Consider the following 13,782-nt stretch of genomic DNA (forward strand, 5'->3'; position numbering starts at 1 on the left):
GTCGACGGCGGCCCTTGCTCCGGCGGACGGTGGCTCGGGTGGAGATGGATCTCGTCGGGGAGGGCTGCGAAGGCCAAATTGGAGTGGGGGTTAGCTCTCTGGTTGCTCGAGGAGGGTACTGACGAAGTTTGGGCGCCAGGGATGGCCTCACCGAAGCGAATCGAGACGGAGGCCGAGGCGGAACGGGGCGGCCGGAGTCGGGGGAGGAGACCTCCTCGAGGTCCTCCTAGTGGCCTGGCGGGGCTTTGGTGAGGTGCAGTGGTGGTGCGTGCTCGAGGGTGAGCTCGGGGTCCCCTTTTATAGGCGATCCGAGGTGGTGGCCGTGAACGGAGTTCTCCGGCGATGGATTACGGCGGTACAGTGCTTGGTCGGGAAGGTTCAGAGGTTGAGCGTCGTCGTGGATGTTCCCTGGTTCCATTCAGGTGCTAACCTCAGCGGGATTTGGTTGCTTAGGGGGAGCTCGACGGAACGGGGCGGCGCGGGCCTGTCGGCGGCAGAGAGCGTGCCCAGTGCTTGCCGGGCCACGGCGACGGTGCAACAGGGTGTGCTGGCGTGCATGAGGCCACGCGGAGCTACCAGGAGGATTGGGCGGCGCCGAACGGCGTCGAGCCGCCGTTCTGCTCCCTGTCGGCCGCTACGGTGGTTCGGCCGCCGCAAGACACGCCGGCGCAGGCGGGCCAGGGTGCCACCGACGCCAGGAAGGCGCCAAGCGCGCGTGTGGAGCTCCGGACAAGCAGGCTAGGCGGCGAGCAACGTGCCAAGGGCACTGTGGCCGCGTGACTGAAATCTGACGAAGAGAAACGACACTGAACCCTGAAGTCTCTCTGAATTTTCTGAATGTGCATAGGAACAGTGCAGCTCAGGTGTTCGACAGAATGATTTTGGTATGAGGGAGGCTCTGCTTGAGCTGATTTTTGGTGGAGTGGCCTCTCATTGCACCAGGAGACTGCCTGAATTTTTGTGGAATTTTTGGAGAAGTGTAGATATGAATTTCACCAAATTTGGCAAATCTGGTCCAAACTTGCAGAGAGTAAAATTTGAAAAATTTGAAAATAAGAAGAGTGGATCAAGATGGTTCTAGGTTGTGGGTACTAAGGACTATCCAGGGGAGTTGGTTTGGGCTCAAGGATCAAAGGCATTAGGGTACTTGCTTTGAAAATCACTCAAGCTCAAAATAATTGGCAGAAATGATTTGAGAGATAAAATAATTGAAATAAAATCCAAAACTTGTTTGGACTTGTTGAGACAGAGAATTTAGATTGTTCAAAGGTGGAGGGAATGATTTTGAGAAGATTTACTATAGGGGACATGGTAAAACCATGGGTGGTTTTCAAGATAAGAAAAACCTCAAAATTCACAGAGTTCTTTTTATAAGAAAAAGGATAATTTCCAAAAATATACTTTGAGAAAGGAACCATCAGAGAAAGAGTTTTAAATGATCAAACACCATAGTTTGAAGAAGATACAAAAATAAAAATCCTTGCCAAGGAAGTTTTTTAAGAGGAAGGTTTTCTGGAAAAAAATTTAAATGGCCTCTTTTCAAAAACCAACAAAGTTTTTGCTGAAAAACCAAATAAAAATTTTGGAGTGTCACAACACCTACCCCCTTAGGAAAAATCTCGTCCCCGAGATTTCAGCTGATCCTTAAATAAGTGTGGGTGCTCTGTCCGAAGAAAATCCTCTCTTTCCCAAGTTGCTTCACTTTCGGTGTGATTGCTCCACTGAACTTTGAAAAACTTGATGGTTTTCTGTCGGGTCCTCCTTTCAGACTCCTCTAATATTTTTACTGGACGTTCCCGATAGGTGAGGTCTGGCTGCACGTCAATGTTCTCATGGGATACTTGTTTCTCTGGGTTGCTTACGCACTTCCTCAATTGCGAGACGTGGAACACGTCGTGGACATCGGATAATTCTTCGGGTAAGTCTAGCTGGTAGGCTACGGTGCCTCTTCTTGCCACTATACAGAATGGTCCGATGAATCTTGGCGCTAGCTTTCCTTTAATCCTGAATCGTTGCAATCCCCTCATAGGGGATACTCTTAGGTACACGAACTCACCGGGTTCGAAGCTGACCCCACGATGTTTCTGATCGTAATAACTCTTCTGTCGGCTTTGAGCGGTCTTGAGTCGGTCCCTGATTAGCTTGACCTTTTCCTCGGCTTCTTTGAGCATGTCTGGGCCGAAGATACGTCTGTCTCTGGTTTCTGACCAATTTAGCGGGGTACGACATCTCCGTCCGTATAGGGCTTCAAAAGGTGCCATTTGCAGGCTGGCCTGGTAACTGTTGTTGTACGCGAACTCGGCATATGGCAGGCTTTCTTCCCAACTGGTTCCATAGGTGAGGACACATGCTCTCAGCATGTCTTCTAAAATTTGGTTTACGTGTTCAGTCTGTCCATCAGTCTGGGGATGGTAGGCTGTACTGAAGGCCAGTTGAGTTCCCAGAGCCTGTTGTAAATGATCCCAGAATCTCGAGACGAACTGAGTGCCTCTGTCGGATATTATAGTCTTCGGGACTCCATGCAGACAAACTATACGGGAGAGATAAATCCTGGCAAGCCTCTGAGTGTTGTAGGTTGTCTTCACTGGAATGAAATGTGCCACCTTGTTTAATCTATCGGTGATGACCCATATGGCATCATTCCCGTGTCGTGACCGAGGTAGTCCGACAATGAAATCCATCCCTATTTCATCCCATTTCCACTCAGGTATTTTGTTTGGTTGAAGTAGTCCGGCTGGTCTTTGATGCTCAACTTTTATGCGTTGACAAGAATCGCAACATGCAACGAATGTGGCTATGTCCCTCTTCATACCGTGCCACCAAAATCTTTCCTGAATATCCTTATACATTTTGGTTCCTCCAGGGTGGATCGAATATGGGGCGGTGTGGGCTTCAGCTAGAATTTGCTGTTTGAGGTCCTCTATATTCGGCACGCAGAGTCTGTCTCCGTACCATAATATTCCTCCATCGTCTATGACGAACTCCGAGGCTTTGCCCATACTCACCTTTCTTTTAATTCCCTCGATGCTGGGGTGACCAGGCTGAGCTTCTTTAATTCTCTCCACAAGGTCGGGCTGTATTTCCAAGTTTGATATGGTGCCTTCCGCGATCATTAACAAGTTGAGTTTGGCAAATTCTTGTTGGAATTCAGGTCTCAAGCTTTGCAGACTGTTTTCGTCGGAGCTGGGGTTCCGACTAAGAGCATCGGCCACTACATTTGCTTTTCCTGGATGATAGTGGATACCAACATCATAATCCTTTACCAATTCCAACCAGCGTCGTTGCCGTAAGTTTAGTTCTGGCTGTGTGAAAATATATTTGAGACTTTTATGGTCCGTGTATATTTCACATCGATTTCCAAGTAAGAAATGCCTCCATTCCTTAAGTGCATGAATGACTGCTGCCATTTCTAAGTCATGAGTGGGATAATTTTCCTCATGCTTGCGAAGTTGCCTTGAAGTGTATCCGACAACCTTGCCTTCTTGCATCAACACGCACCCGAGGCCCTTTCGGGATGCGTCACAATACACTTCAAAATTCTTGTGTATGTCTGGCACAATTAATACCGATGCTGCCATTAATTTCTGTTTTAGATCTTGGAAACTTTTCTCGCAGGCTTCTGTCCATTCGAACTTCTTGTCCTTCTTGAGTAACTGCGTCATTGGCTTGGCTATGGTGGAGAATCCTTCAATAAATCTGCAGTAATATCCTGCCATTCCCAAGAAACTTCATATGTCCGTTACGCTGGCTGGTGACTTCCAGCCAAGTATGGCCCTGACTTTCTCCGGGTCCACTGCGATACCGTCTTGGGTCAGCACGTGGCCTAGAAAGCCTACTTGTCTTAGCCAAAATTCGCACTTGCTGAACTTGGCATACAATTGATGTTTCCTGAGTTCTCCTAGCACAATCTTGAGATGTTCCGCGTGCTCTTCTGGTGTCTTGGAGTATATCAGAATATCGTCGATAAATACCACAACGAACTTATCCATAAACTTCATAAATACTTTGTTCATGAGGTGAACAAAATATGCGGGGGCGTTCGTTAATCCAAAAGGCATTACTGTGAACTCATATAGTCCATATCTGGAGGTGAAGGCTGTTTTGGGGATATCTTCTGTTCGCACTTTTAATTGATGGTATCCTGACCTTAAGTCAATCTTTGAGAATACCTTGGCCTGAGCGAGCTGATCAAATAAATCATTTATCCGTGGCATCGGGTATTTGTTCTTGACTGTGACCATGTTAAGTGCTCGGTAGTCTATGCACAATCTCAGTGTTCCATCCTTCTTTTTGGCGAATAAAATTGGTGATCCCCAAGGTGAGGAGCTGGCTCGAATGTATCCCTTGTCCAGCAATTCCTTTATTTGTTTCTTCAACTCAATCAACTCGGATGGTGCCATTCTGTATGGTTTCTTGTATATGGGGGTGGTTCCTGGTGCTAGCTCAATGCTGAATTCTATCTCTCGGTCTGGTGGCATGCCTGGTAGTTCTTCGGGAAATACGTCTGGAAATTCACATACTACTGGAACCTTGTTTAGCTCAGAAACGTCCACCTTATTCAATCTCGGCTGCCGGGGTATTTTTCTTTCTTTGGCTGATACTTTTATTGTCTTCCGTGGTGGTGTGTGAGAATTACGGTCCGGTTGAAACAGTCAATAAAACCTTTGTTGGTGGTTAACCAGTCCATCCCTAGGATGACATCCAGTCCCTTATTTTCCAACACAATAAGATTGGCGTGAAACTTCAATCCTTCTAACTCAATAACCACATTCTGACAGTAACTCTGAGTAACTTGCTGAATCCCAGGGGACTTGATGATCATGGATTTTTCCAAAGGAAGCATCGAAAAATTATTTTGCAAAGCAAAACTTTTCGAAATGAATGAGTGAGAAGCTCCAGAATCAAACAAAACCATTGCAGGTATTGTGTTGACAGGAAACGTACCGAGTACGATATCCAGAGCGTTTTGTGCTTCTTCTTTGGTCACGTGGTTTAGATGACCCTTCCTGTGGTTGTTGTTGGGGTTGAAATTGTTTCGCTTGGGCGCCGAATTATTGCCGCCGTTGTTTGGCTTCGGGGTCGAGTTCCTTGGCTTGGGGCACTGTCTGGCATAGTGCCCTTCTTCTCCACAAGCGTAGCAAGTAACGCCTGGGCGATATGTGAATTCCTTGTCCCTTGCATGGAAATTCTTGGTTGGGTGTGAGACGTTTGTCGTAGGTTTGTGTGTCCCACCTTTCTGAAAATCTGTCTTGCTTCGGTGGTTGCGCGCAAGAGTAGTCTGGTCTCTTTTTCGCTTGCGGAAATCCTCCAAGCTACGTCTCTCATTCTCCAGAGTAATGGCTTTGTCCACTAGTGTCTTAAAATCTGGAAAAGTGTGCACGACCAGTTGGCATTTAAGCGCGGGCGCCAGACCGTCTAGGAATTTCTCCATCTTCTTGCTTTCAGTCATACGTTCTTCATTGGCGTAGCGAGACAATAGAGTAAATTGACCGTTGTATTCTGACACTGTCATGTTCCTTTGTTTGAGGTCATCGAACTCTCTCTTCTTGATTTTCATAATACTCTTAGGAATGTGTGCACCACGGAAACCTTCCTTGAAATCATCCCAGGTTATATCACTTTCGTTGGGGTGCATGTGCAGAAAATTCTCCCACCATGATGCAGCTGCTCCTGTGAGATAGTGCGGGGCATATAGTACCTTCTCGGGATCTGAACATTTTGCAATAATTAATTTTCTCTCCATATCTCGAAGCCAATCCTCGGCTTCAAGAGGCTTGTCAGTATGAGAAAATGTTTGGGGACGTGTCTTCTGTAGCTCAGATAACTTGGAATGCTGCTGATACTGTCCATGGTGATTTCCCATGTTGATGACTTGGTTCATCATTTCCCGATGTTGTTGCTGACTCTGCTCATAAAGGCGACACATTTATGAAAGTGCCGATTCACTGCCCTGTTGGCATGACTGTCCCTGTGTGAACTTGTTGCTGGGTTGTGTATCATAATTTTCCTCTGGTGGAGTTGGCATGGAGCGAGTCCAAGGATGAGACATTTTTCACTCTGGGGATATATTTTGTAAAACCCATAAGAAAAGCGAAAAGGGGTCGCAAAAATAATTCCATAAATGCACAAAGCTGGCAAATAAATTAAATAACCAAGCTTACTTAAAAAAACAAATCGATTTGCGCACGGAGAAGGACTGCTCATTACATATCTTACACGCGGGCGGTAATTATACAATACATCACTCAGGATATGCGTACATAATCCTGACATGTTATTTAGGCTAGTGCACTCCTCCAGATCCTACATGATGCGCAAACAGGCTACTTCTCACAACCTATGTACATATAAACATATCGTACAAAGCGGTACATTGCATGGCAGCTAAGCGTACTCAGGCGGAGATGTTGACGATCTCCTTTGCCCTGCCGAGGGTGAGGCGTAGCGAGGCTGGGGACTCGACTTCCTCCTCGCTAATAGGCTCCATACGTGTAGTGTTGCGCCGAGTAGATGGAGCGGGTGCCAGGGGCGGAACAACACGAACAGGAGTGGGCGCGAAGGGTGGTGCAGTGCGCGCTGGAGTGGGCGCAATGACTTGGTTGAACTCTTCGGTAGAAGGCAGGCGACGAGTAGGTGCATAAGATGCTGAGGACGAGACAAAAGTCAGTGGCGGTGCGGTAGGTAGGAGTTCCCTCCTATTGGCGGCACAGCCATGGACTGAGTCCATGCGGGCAGCCACGAAGTCGTCCACCAGGTTGTCGAAGGCTGCCTCCAGGGCCCGGAGATACTCAATAAGCATCTCAAAAGCCTCGTCTCGTTCTCCTCTGGGGCAGGAGAATGCGTAGTGACAGGTGTAAGGCACATGGCATGGAAGATAACGGTAACGACGAGTCTTCATCACGGGAAGGACATCCCTGAGACGAGCTATCGCCTCGCGGGCTGCCATCTGCATAGCGTGCCTCTCCGTAGGCATGGCTCTTCCAAAGAACCGGAAGCGGCGTAACTCACCACGCCCTCCCTTGAACTGCACCGCGGCCTGGTGCATGGTCAGACTGTCATTGACTTTGTGTTGGCAGAGTGTGAAGACTGGGCGCACAGATGGCCCCATCGCGACCTGAACGATGAAGGAGAGAAGCTTGACGAACCCATCGGGCACGTTGGCGAAGGTCTAAGACTCGCAGCTGTTGTCGGCCATCTACAAAAGTAGGCAAAAATTCTGAATGGTCAGATCATAAATTTATGCTGACTGTCAGAAAATGACTACAATTGCAAAAATGTGATTTAGCTCTAGCATGCGAATAACCAATTAGCGATCGCACCTAGTGGCTTCCTACAGTCATCCTGGCTCTGATACCAAGCTTGTCACGACCAGTTTTCCAATAAAAATGTTTATTGAGAAACCAATCTTTTGAGTCCAGTATGAGAAAAATCCTCCTTACCGGTAGACAAATTCTTGATACAATAAGCCAGTAGCATAAAATATATTACAGGGTCGAGCTACGGTTGCTCAACCAAATTATTACAAGCACACCAATAATTATACATAATGGCGGGCATGGCACAGTGGTGTGGAGGCATACTACTGACTCGAGGATAGGGTGGTGGTGGAAAAACACAGCGGGGAGTGAGATACATGACTCTAAAACTGGCATCTCATCGAGCGTCTAGGTGAGGCTCGATGAATTTATTTGGTAGCGGAAGCGGATATAATACAGTGACCAAATCCAGGGTCGCACGAGACTGACTGGGATTCCTCTAGGCGTCGGACTCGCTATCAAATTCTTCATCCATGAGATAGCCTTCGTCAGCATCTGGCCAAATCAACAAGCCAGGTGAGTACTTTGAAAGTACTCGCAAGACAGTTCGGACGTAAGACATAACAAATGCATGCATGGATGCGTCATGATTAATTTACCAATGCACATTCAAAATTTAGCAAGCAAGGTAAGTAAAAAGGGAGTCGGCGGTAGTCCGCCCGGAAACCCAACAGAATAACTGTAAACCCAATCGGGTGTCTGAAGCGACACCTCGATAGGAAGATAAATAAATAAAGCACGCCGCAGTCGGGCGTCTAGGCGACACCACACAAAGGGCTTTAAAAGAAATGCCACAGTCGGGCGTCTGAGCGACGCCACATAAAGGGCTTTAAAAGAAATGCCACAGTCGGGTGTCTGAGCGACACCACATAAAGGGCTTTTATTGAAAGTAAAATATAACAATGCCACAGTCGGACGTCTGAGCGACATCGCAGAAAGGGCTTTCATTGAAAGTAAATAATAACAATGCCACAGTCGGACGTCTGAGCGACATCACAGAAAGGGCTTTCATTAAAAGTAAAATATAACAATGCCACAGTCGGACGTCTGAGCGACATCACAGAAAGGGCTTTTATTGAAAGTAAATAATAACAATGCCACAGTCGGACGTCTGAGCGACATCACAGAAAGGGCTTTTATTCACAAGTAAATAATACTCATAATAAATATTCAATTCATGAAAATAAACGGGTTAGTCCATCCACGGGAATAAACATTTAACCGGACTTAGCACTCATGTGATTCACCAGAGTCTCTGTCATCAAAACTGACATTTGTTAGGATAAGATAATACCGAACTTGGACATGGAATAGATGATTCAAAGGGATATATGATTCTGCAGAGTTCGTACGAAAATCTTTCCCATAGCCAACGGATTTCCGTAGTCACGAAGGACTAGTTCCGTTTACGGTATTTCGGAAGAAAACACAGCTAACCAGTACACACCCATCCTACCTCTTGATGCCAGGAATCACCCTAGACATCATCCAAGAAAAACTTTTGAGACGGGGAGATCACAATCTCGAATAGCATGGGATCAAATTTATATACGCGCGCTCTAAGGGGTGCCCCCCTCTCGGTCCCAACCGGAAACACCCATGCCCCCCTGACCGGATGACTGGCTTTAATCCAGGGCATGGAACCATCATCACGGCCTCTCCTTTTGGTGTGTACCAAGAAAGCGGTTTGCAACTTACTAAGCCATATTCCTTGCGGAAAACATGTGGTAGTACAGGGAAGGAAAAGTGGAAGGAACTGGATTGATACGGGTTGACACTGACGTCATATAGTCTGGCATAAGACTGGCATGTTACAACACTGCCATCTTACCCATCCTCATGCCAACACATGGCCATGCACACTCACATCCATCCACATATGGATTTTCGAAACTCACTTGCCTCATCGTTGCATGTAACATGACATTCGTCGGTATGTTCATCAACATGCCATGAAACTACTTAAAGCAAACATGCCAAAACAATCATCATATCAAAAGTTCGAACATGCTTGCCTGGTTCAGAGCAGTCGGAGCCTAGCTCGGTGAAGTTTGCGGTCCCGTCACCTCCTTCAGTATCTACGGTATAAAGAAAATATACGCGCTATCGTGAATACCGTGAGGTGCATAAAATTATTCCAAATATTTTTCAAATAAATATGATAAAAAACTAGAAAAAAATTTGAAGAGGACAGAAAAAGAATCACTCAAAAATTCCTTTCTGTTAAAAAGTTATAAGGGTTTTAACCCAAGGACCCATCTGTAATGAAACAGAAAACTTCCAGGGGCTAACTTATAAAAACAGAAAATGATTCGATAAAGAATACGCCGGCCCAGAGGGGTGACGTACTTTGGTAGAAGACACCTTCAGAAAACGGTTTGTTTAAAAGAACTGAGAGGCTGACGGGCGGGTCCCATCCGTCAGGTTTGAATATTCAAACGGGGCGGCAGAGCTTGACGGTGCCCGAGAGCCGCGGTGGTCGCCGGCGGCGATCCACGGCGAGGCAGGGTGATCGGGGGTTACCTCCGTGATCAGTGCACCCTTCCGCGTCTGTGGGTGGTGGTGGTGGTCGCCGGCGGGTACCACGTCGACGGCGGCCCTTGCTCCGGCGGACGGTGGCTCGGGTGGAGATGGATCTCGTCGGGGAGGGCTGCGAAGGCCAAATTGGAGTGGGGGTTAGCTCTCTGGTTGCTCGAGGAGGGTACTGACGAAGTTTGGGCGCCGGGGATGGCCTCACCGGAGCGAATCGAGACGGAGGACGAGGCGGAACGGGGCGGCCGGAGTCGGGGGAGGAGACCTCCTCGAGGTCCTCCTAGTGGCCTGGCGGGGCTTTGGTGAGGTGCAGTGGTGGTGCGTGCTCGAGGGTGAGCTCGGGGTCCCCTTTTATAGGCGATCCGAGGCGGTGGCCGTGAACGGAGTTCTCCGGCGATGGATTATGGCGGTACAGTGCTTGGTCGGGAAGGTTCAGAGGTTGAGCGTCGTCGTGGATGTTCCCTGGTTCCATTCAGGTGCTAACCTCAGCGGGATTTGGTTGCTTAGGGGGAGCTCGACGGAACGGGGCGGCACGGGCCTGTCGGCGGCAGAGAGCGTGCCCAGTGCTTGCCGGGCCACGGCGACGGTGCAACGGGGTGTGCTGGCGTGCATGAGGCCACGCGGAGCTACCAGGAGGATTGGGCGGCGCCGAACGGCGTCGAGCCGCCGTTCTGCTCCCTGTCGGCCGCTACGGTGGTTCGGCCGCCGCAAGACACGCCGGCGCAGGCGGGCCAGGGTGCCACCGACGCCAGGAAGGCGCCAAGCGTCCGTGTGGAGCTCCGGACAAGCAGGCCAGGCGGCGAGCAACGTGCCAAGGGCACTGTGGCCGCGTGACTGAAATCTGACGAAGAGAAACGACACTGAACCCTGAAGTCTCTCTGAATTTTCTGAATGTGCATAGGAACAGTGCAGCTCAGGTGTTCGACAGAATGATTTTGGTATGAGGGAGGCTCTGCTTGAGCTGATTTTTGGTGGAGTGGCCTCTCATTGCACCAGGAGACTGCCTGAATTTTTGTGGAATTTTTGGAGAAGTGTAGATATGAATTTCAGCAAATTTGGCAAATTTGGTTCAAACTTGCAGAGAGTAAAATTTGAAAAATTTGAAAAGAAGAAGAGTGGATCAAGATGGTTCTAGGTTGTGGGTACTAAGGACTATCCAGGGGAGTTGGTTTGGGCTCAAGGATCAAAGGCATTAGGGTACTTGCTTTGAAAATCACTCAAGCTCAAAATAATTGGCAGAAATGATTTGAGAGATAAAATAATTGAAATAAAATCCAAAACTTGTTTGGTCTTGTTGATACAGAGAATTTAGATTGTTCAAAGGTGGAGGGAAGGATTTTGAGAAGATTTACTATAGGGGACATGGTAAAACCATGGGTGGTTTTCAAGATAAGAAAAACCTCAAAATTCACAGAGTTCTTTTTATAAGAAAAAGGATAATTTCCAAAAATATACTTTGAGAAAGGAACCATCAGAGAAAGAGTTTTAAATGATCAAACACCATAGTTTGAAGAAGATACAAAAATAAAAATCCTTGCCAAGGAAGTTTTTTAAGAGGAAGGTTTTCTGGAAAAAATTTTAAATGGCCTCTTTTCAAAAACCAACAAAGTTTTTGCTGAAAAACCAAATAAAAATTTTGGAGTGTCATAGAATAGCCAAAGGTTGAAGGGTGCCAGCAGGCCGTTCGCGCTCTGCTTTAACACGACGACAAACGTCGCAATTAGCAATGTATGGAGCAATTTCTCTCTTCATCCTAGTCCCCCAAAACCTCTGGCGTAGGTCTTGATACATTTTAGTACTACCAGGATGAATGGTGAGAGGGGATTCAGGAGCTTCCTTAAGGATCAGTCTCCTCAGGTTTCGTGCCTTTGGAACCACTAGGCGATTTCCAAAGTATACGACACCTTGATCATCAATGGAGAAACAATTCGCGACTCCTTTCTTAATGTTTCTCTTAATACGGGAGATTCCCGGATCTACCTTCTGTGCCTTGATGATCTGATCCGTAAGGGTAGGTTTCGCCACCAGGGTGGATAGGAATCCTCGAGGAACAATGTGAAGATTAAGCTTACGAAATTCCTCATGGAGAAGTGGTTGACTTTGTTGTAACATCAGGTTGTTACAATAGGATTTACGACTTAGTGCATCAGCCATGACATTGGCTTTGCCCGGGGTGTAAGTTATTCCTAAGTCGTAATCTGAGATCAACTCGACCCAACGTCTTTGCCTGAGATTCAAATCTGGTTGGGTGCAGATATATTTCAAACTTTGGTGATCGGTGAAGATCTCGCAACGATTACCGAGGAGGTAATATCGCCAGGTTTTGAGTGCATGGACTACAGCTGCAAGCTCTAGATCATGTGTGGGATAATTTTCCTCATGTGGGTGTAATTGCCGTGAAGCGTAGGCAATTACCTGACGATCTTGCATGAGTATGCAACCTAGTCCCTGTCGCGAGGCGTCGCAATAGATAATAAAGTCCTTGGAGAAATCTGGTGGTACCAGTACGGGAGCAGATGTCAGGCGTCTTTTCAGTTCCTGAAAGTTAAACTCGCACTGTGGAGTCCACTCGAACTTTTTATCTTTCTTGAGGAGTTCAGTTAGAGGTTTAGCAACCTTGGAGAAATTCTCGATGAAGCGGCGGCAATAGCTCGCTAAGCCAAGGAAGCTCCGAACTTGCTTGACCGTCTCAGGTGGAGTCCAATCAAGGACGGCTTGAACTCGCTCGGGATTGACAAGAATACCCTTACCAGAGATTACATGGCCTAGATAGGTCACTTCTGGCAACCAAAATTCACACTTGGAGAATTTGGCATAAAGGCGATGCTCTCGAAGTTTCATCAATACCAGCCTTAGATGTTCGGCATGTTCCTCTTCATTCTTGGAGTAGATGAGTATGTCATCGAGGTATACTACGACAAATTTATCCAAATACTCCATGAAGACCGAGTTCATTAACCGGGAGAAGGTAGCTGGGGCATTGGTTAAACCAAAGGACATAACAGTGTACTCGTATTGGCCATAACGAGTAACAAAGGCCGTTCTGGGAATGTCCCCGTTTCTGATTTTGATTTGATGGTAGCCCAACCTCAAATCCATCTTGGAAAAGACTGAGGATCAGCGAGCTGATCATACAGATCGTTGATCCTGGGAAGCGGATACTTGTTCTTGATGGTGACCAGGTTGACAGGTCGGTAATCTACAACCATTCGATCCGTTCCATCCTTCTTCTTGACGAAGAGGACGGGGCAAGCCCAAGGAGAAGAACTAGGACGGATGAAACCCTTTTTCAAGGACTCATCAAGTTGGTTCTTAAGCTCGGCTAGTTCTAAGGGTGCCATCTTGTAGGGTCTTCTAGAAATTGGAACGGTTCCTGGAACAAGGTCTATCACAAACTCGACATCCCTGTCAGGTGGAACACCTGGCAGTTCTTCTGGAAAGACATCCGGAAAGTCTCGGACTACCGGAACATCCTCAAGGTCTGGAAGGGGGTTGGCATTTAGGGAGTAAAGCTGGCGCTTGGCCACTCGAGTTAAGACATTGACTGTCTTGCCCGATGGGTGAGTAAGTCGAACGGTTCTAGTGGCACAATCAATCTTAGCATAATGAGCTGACATCCAGTCCATACCCAAAATGATGTTTATGTCCGAGGACTTGAGAGCGATTATGGAAGCAAGGAAGACAAGTCTATCGACAAGAATTTCGTTCCCATGGCTTACTCTAGAAGTTTTCCATTTGGAACCCGGAGTTTGAATTACCATGGAAGTGGGCATGTCACAGAATGTCGTGTTATGCACTCGAGCATAGTTCTCGGATATGAATGAATGAGATGCTCCAGTATCGAAAAGAACAGATGTCGGATGGCAGTTAACAAGGAGCGTACCAAGGACGACGTTAGGATCCTCATGAGCCTCCTCGGCTGAAACATAGTTGA

The sequence above is a fragment of the Triticum urartu genome, chromosome 7A, assembly GCF_056163025.1.
Source record: "Triticum urartu cultivar PI428250 chromosome 7A, HENAU_Tu73, whole genome shotgun sequence".
In the NCBI taxonomy this organism is placed as follows: domain Eukaryota; kingdom Viridiplantae; phylum Streptophyta; class Magnoliopsida; order Poales; family Poaceae; genus Triticum; species Triticum urartu.